This window comes from Lactuca serriola, chromosome 3, assembly GCF_051521515.1.
Source record: "Lactuca serriola cultivar US96UC23 chromosome 3, Lser_US96UC23_V15, whole genome shotgun sequence".
Classification (NCBI taxonomy): Eukaryota; Viridiplantae; Streptophyta; class Magnoliopsida; order Asterales; family Asteraceae; genus Lactuca; species Lactuca serriola.
The window spans coordinates 166,253,024-166,260,214 of NC_136410.1; positions in this window are offsets into that span (position 1 = coordinate 166,253,024).

The window sequence follows — 7,191 nt, forward strand, 5'->3', positions numbered from 1 at the left end:
GAGTGTGTAAGCTTGAGAAATTCATTTATGGATTAAAACAAGAATCTTGCATATAGAATCTTTTTTTTTATGAGAAACTAAAAGATCTTGGATTTTCAAGAAGCGAGGATGAGTCATGTGTATATGTCAAAGCTAGTGGGAGTATACTGAGCTTTCTAGTATTATATGTAAATGACATACTGCTCATAGGAAACGACATCCCAACCTTGCAGGAGGTTAAGTACTGGCTTGGGAAGTGTTTTGCTATGAAGGACCTTAGAGAAGCTGCTTATATACTAGGGATAAGGATATTGAGAGACAGGAGTAAAAAGCTAAAAGGACTTAGTCAAAGTACCTACTTGGACAAGGTGTTGAAACATTTTAGCATGGAAAACTCCAAGAAAGGTGACCTACCTATCCAAAGCAATAAAAATTGAGTAAGACTCAGAGTCCAAGTATAGAGGCTGAGATAGCAGAATTGAGTCGAATACCATATGCTTCCGCAGTTGGCTCGATCATGTATGCTATGAATTGTACTCTCCCTAATGTGGCCTTTGCTTTGAGAATGGTTAGCAGATATCAAGGGAATCATGGTAAAGCTCATTGGACTACAGTTAAGAAAATTCTCAAGTAGCTACGGAGGACCAAGGAATGGGTCCTTACCCTCGGTGGGAGTAATGACTTGAGAGTGATAGGGTATAGTGATACCAACTTTCTAACCGACAGAGATAATTTCCGCGCTCAGTCGGGTTGGGTGTTTACCCTGAATGGAGGAGCCATCACATGGAAAAGTTCCAAGAATGAGACTGTAGCTCATTCAACATGTGAATCAGAGTTCATAGTAGCAAGTGAAGCATCGAAGGAGGCGATATGGTTGAAAAACTTCATCGGAGACCTTAGAGTCATTCCATCCATAAAGGAGCCTATGGATATTTTCTGCGATAATGAAGGGGAGGTTGCCTTAACCAAGAAACCAATAGATCATAGTAGATCTAGACATATCGATAGTAAATACCACTTCATAACACATCAAGTAGAAGAAGGACACCTCATGGTAAATGGGATATCGTCAAAGGACAACCTAGCAGATCCCCTTACAAAGGGACTGACTAGGGTTAAGCACTTGCAGCATGCAAGGAGCATTGGGCTAACGGACGATATAAGTTTTAGTGATTAGATAAATAGAAACTTCTAATAGCTAAATTGTAATTGACATTTGATAATTGAATAAAAGGAGTTTTATTTATAAGTAAAGTTACTATCTTGTGTCAATTATTTATTATTGTTTCACTTTGCATGTTTTGACTTCCAGAATAATAATAATTATTCAAACTATCCACAGTCGATCATACATTGGAAGTAAGTATGAAAGAAGACTGTAATTAGTTGGATTGTAGATTGTCTAAGGAGTTAGACATAGCAAGAGTATGCTACACCATTCATGAGTGCTCCTGAAATAAGATTTGAGTATTAGATTCAACCCACGCTCACCTGAATTACTTCATGGAATTTATCACGAGTAATTGTGAGACGATAATATCATATAGTCTTCAAACCAAGATATATGAGTTGTTAACTATGATTTGGTTGTGCATTGATGGCACAAAAATGCATCAGTAACTTGATGTTATAAAACGTGTTGTTGTGCATGATTTGATGAGTAGTTAGTACGAGCATATAATGTCGAAGTTTATCTGTTCTTTTTATCCTAAGAGGATTAAAAGCGATATCTTGGGCCCCTCAATGATTCTATTTTGACTATGTGTCGGGCCCGGTCATAACTAAATTGATGTGTTCAATTATGTTCTGTCAGACGAATCGGAAATCGGGAAACAAATTGCAGGTATAAGTATGACTATGTTCCATGTGTTTGTCCACATAGATATCTTGAGAACAGAGGAATATATGATCCCTTATCTGAAGGACGTGTCACTGACTAGGTCAGAGTTCGACAACGACTTTTGAAAGCTTACAATTGATGAGTCGGATCCTAAAGTCGCATTATCAGTAATAGTTATTAGACTTATCCAACTAGGAGACTGTTGGATTTGGTGTCTAAGTCCATAACTATTCCTGGGATTTACTTGACCCGATTGTAGCATGGTCCTTTTGGGTTGCCTTCACCAGTGCAATCTGATATGATGAACTATTCCTGGGATTTATTAATATATTACAAGTATAATATATTAATGTGAAATTGTTTAATTAGTATTGATCAAGAATTAATTTGGAATTAATTTTGTGGTTAAAAGAGAGTAATTAAATATATTAGGATTAATTATGTAAATAAATGATTCTTGTAGTGTGGGCCAATGATCCATGATTATTTAGATGGGCTAATCCAATGAGATAATCCATGGATAGTCCATGGAGGTTAGATCCATGGAGCATGAGAATGTGGAAAGTCATGGGTCATTAGGGTTTACAAAGTGTAAGCCTAGCATGTGCAACACTATAAATAGAACCCTCATGAACCAAAATCGGTTACAACTTCTTTTGAGCTAAGTAACTTATTCTCTTAAGCCATCCTTTGCATATTGTCGTTTGTGAGCCATTAAAGGCATCACACTTGAGGTGCTCAAGCTTTCAAAGGTCAAGAACTACTAGTCCTTCTAAAAGGTATGTCATCTAACTAGATGTATTATTCATTTGACAATTTGTATGCTAGTTAGGACAATGCTTTGGAAAATTGAAAATATGCATGTATAATTAGAGAAAACAAATATCCAAAGCATTTAGGGTTACATGTGCACCATAAGAGTGTTATAGTGCTAAAAACCCAACACTACCTCCATGGTCTGATATCCAAGTGTCATGGGCTACCACCATGGTTTGATATCCAAGTGTCATGGGCTACCCTCATGGTCTTCACACAAGCGCCACGGGCTACCCGTGGGGTCTTCAGACAATTAATTGCATAACAACTGTTAATCCACTTGTCAGATAACGTGCAGGCATTAGTTCCTTCGACCCATTGATATTATGAGAAGACTCACCTCCGACTGCTAATAAAATACTGCTCGACTACCGGTCCGAAAATCTCACACTGAATATACACAAGTTAACCTAATTAGAATTTAGTCACAAACTCAAAGCATATGCCAAAACCCTAATTCTAAAGTCCTCCAATAAGGCCCAACAATCTTTCTCCTTTAATGGGTCTAACATCCAAGGTCCAAAACAATAATAGGCCACAAGGCCCAACCATGCCACCTATGGTCCAATAACAAGTTCAAAGGCCTAAATACTCTAATAGATCTAGGCCAAAGTCTAAGTAGGTCCCAAATGGATCAAAAGCCCACCGAAAGCCCAAAACCCACTGGAAGCGTACGCCCAACGTACATCATCGGTATAATTAGCATACTAGGTTCTTTGGTGGTACGCGTAGTGTACAAACTAGTATGCCGAACGTACAAGATGCTTTGCTCAAAGATCCATTAAGTGCTTAATTCATGTATCCACTTCGTCCAAATCCAGATTTTGGTCATTTTAAAGGGCCTAGGGCATAAAGTTGGCAACTTTATGCCTTTTCATGCCATATGGGAACCCAATAACTCATTTTATCCATTAAGACTTCCTTTAAGACATAAAACTCATGTATGGTACGGAAACAACCATTAAACTAGCATTTTTATTCTTTTAACATGCCAAAGGAACTTAGATCTAATATTTATAACCTCTGGAGTTGCTCAAACTCACAAGAGAGGATCCATGGACCAAAAATGGACTTATTACCAAACCCTAACTCAAACTAGCAAAAGGATAAGAAAGGTCTGGACTTTTTACCTCCAAAAGTTCCCCAAGATGAAGTAGATGTAGGATCTAGAAGCTCAACCACGTCTAAGACTTGATCACCACCTTCTTATTCTTGTAAACACACTAAAATGGCCACCAAAATCACTTTTAAGCTCAAGAATCACACTCCCTTGCAAACTAGGGTTTAGGGATGATAAGAGGCAATAAAGGTTGTTTAGGATTAGGTCCAAGTGACATAAAAGTGATTAAATAGGGTACATGACAAAAAATTAGGGTTTTATCTTAGGCCATGTACCCCCGCGTATAACCTAGTACGCTTGCGTATGTGTTGCATGATTGCGTCCAAACCACCCTAGTACGCTAAGCGTATACATATATACACTTGACGTATGTAGGGACCTCCTTGCAAATAAGTTTCACTCCAAGGGTTAAACGGGTAAATACCTGCATTCCGAATGTTACAAATTCTATACTGGTAAGGATTTGTATGTTGATCATATGGTACAGTTAGGAGTTATGTTTGGATGGGGTAACTAGGGTAGGCCATTTATTAGGATTATGTATGGCTGACCGACGAAGGACTTAACTGAGAAGTGGCCAATGATAGGGTAACTAGGGAAGGCTAGTCGCTAAGTAAATGAATATGCTAGTATTTGCTATGTCTTTATGTTACTTGGTTATGTGCTAGTAGTAGCTTGGGATCTATGTATTCTAAGTTGGGTATCTTGAGAACTATTGGTCTAATGCCTGATTGTGATGTTCTTATATGATTGTTTGCTCTCGGGTGGATCATTTGTTTGTCTGTATATCTGATCCCTGACTACATATGACTTTATCCATTGCATGGAAATACCATGGGGTAGCCTATGTCACTTGTTTGTAAGACCATGGGGTAGCCCATGACATTTCAAGGAAAGACCATGGGGGTAGCCCATGATACTTGCTTGTAAGACCATGGGGGTAGCCCATGGCATTATAGGGAAAGACCACATAGGTTAATCATGATATTGCAGGGAGAGACCATGGGGGTAGCCCATGACAGGATGTAAGACTATGGTCTGACCTATAACATTCACCCGGTGGTTGGAACTGACCTGCTATATCATGTATGATTATTACGTATGCTTCTGTGGATAGGAGATTGGATTGTTCGAAGTTAGAGTCGACCTCTTATGTGGATACATTGTATATATGATGGAATATGTGTTATACTGGGGAACTCACTAAGCTTTATGCTTATAATTGTGGATCAAACATTTTATAGGTCAATCGTGAGAAGCTCGACGTGACTGTACACATGCATAGAAGATGTTCGTTTTTGCAGTTTGTAAACTTAACTTTGATATTGTATGGTGTTAAATCATATGAATGTTACTTAATGGTTTTGAAACAAGGTTTTAATGGTTTTTCTTATTTTAAAATTCAAAAATCTTTTTGTAAATTTCAAGGACGTTACAATCATAATGTTTTTTTTCAGGGGGTTTATTGGCGCACACCCTCTTTATACAAATAAAGTGTTGCAGAGGAGGATACATAAGTCTGTTTCGTGGCAGGCAAGAAATATGTCACCAGAGGTGTCTTCTCACATTTTTTAAGTTTTTTATTTTAGAAAGACTTGTATTGTAGATCTGAACTGCTACACCTTTACATGTGGGAAATAGCACAATCTCGGTATAGCGTGTGGTCATGCCCTTGCGACGTCACATTATTTTACCATCACAGACTTTTACCATATGTTTTATATATATTTCTGGTATGATGTGTATCGATGTACATACTAGACAAAAAATATGCATACTCTTCTTACTTCTGAATTAGAAATACCTAAACCAATGATGGTCATTTTAATCCCTATCTAACCTAATAATTTATTTTTAATTTCAATTAGTTATGTTTGGATATTGATTTCGAATGAAAAAAGAAAATTATTATTTTCCCTATTATTCATTACATGTTACAAAGAAAAAAAACATAATTGAAAAATACATGACATCTTTTAAAATATTCCAAACGTCTTTGTATGGATGGTCGGCCATGTCATTTACAATTCTGTATTGCTCCCTAACTGCTTGTAAAATGATCTGTTCATGTTTATTCAATAAATCATTGTTGATCTTCTGATAAATTTTGTTAAAGATCTTCATATTTGTTCCTATATCCTTAAACCATGACTTCACTTCTTCTTCTGCTTTATACTATCTACGAGATAACTCATAATGAAACATATTTTTCAAACGGGCCCAAAGTGATCCATACATCAAAGTGGGAGACCAGTGACAACAATATAATCCTCAATGATAATTTAAAACCGAACGAGCGTAATCTCTTTTTCTAAAGTCCATGGAAGCGGTTGATTTGTTGTCATTTTTAGTTATATAATCAAAGTCCTTCTAACTCTTATTTATAGTGGTTCAAGACTATTGTACACATTCCAATGCCATTATTATGGACTGACATTCTAGAAACAAATTCTATAAACATGTTCTGTACACACATTTCAAACACACATTCTAGAGACACAATCCTTACAATATAAATATACATTAACCATCCAATATATAACTGAGTGTAAAAAAAGGTACATGATCAAACTAATTACTTGAGAACGAATTCTTATGAATTTGGTGTTTGACATTGTAAACAAGAAGATTGTTATGTTTGTTCGGATATCAACTTATTTCCTAAAGACCCAAATTTCCTACACAAATTGATTATGTGCATCTTGAAACGCACTGGTTCTGATTTCGACTAATTCGTGCGTATTGGTTTAGTGCAAACATTACTTCTTAATTTAACAATATCATAAATAAAAAAAAAAGTCGGACAACCATTCTAAATAAGTTATTTGTATTCCCGAAATTCTAGATTAGTTCTACAAATTCCGAACACTTATTTCTCATTCCATAATCATATTCAATATGTAATATACATTTATTTCCTCTCTATGGATTGGTACTAACAAATTTTAAGCTACTTATATAATTATAATGGCTAAATATAACAATAAATCTACATGGAATATACCATTCTGGACACGTTCTACACATTCCCAACTAGTTATACGCATTTTGGTCTATATAAATTCGTTTATAAACTTAAGGCAAATATATGAATCAATAGAGCTAACCTAGTTTGTTGAATTCATGGTATAAAACGCTAAGAAAGCTTCAATATTTTGGTTGCAACAATTCGGAATGAGCGTTGTCTGGAATGGTATCTCCGGCATATGAATATACGAAACCATATCGAATCGCCCGAACTTGAATAACCCAAAAACCGAATAAGGGTAATTAAAGGAATCGAAACCCGAACAGATTAACTTAATACGAGTTCGGTTCGGTTCAGGTATTAATCGATCTGGGTCAGTTATTACCCGAATAACATTCACAATATGATTAACGACCTAATATAACATAAAAGAACCAAATAAACTGTATTACGATTCTATAACCCGAA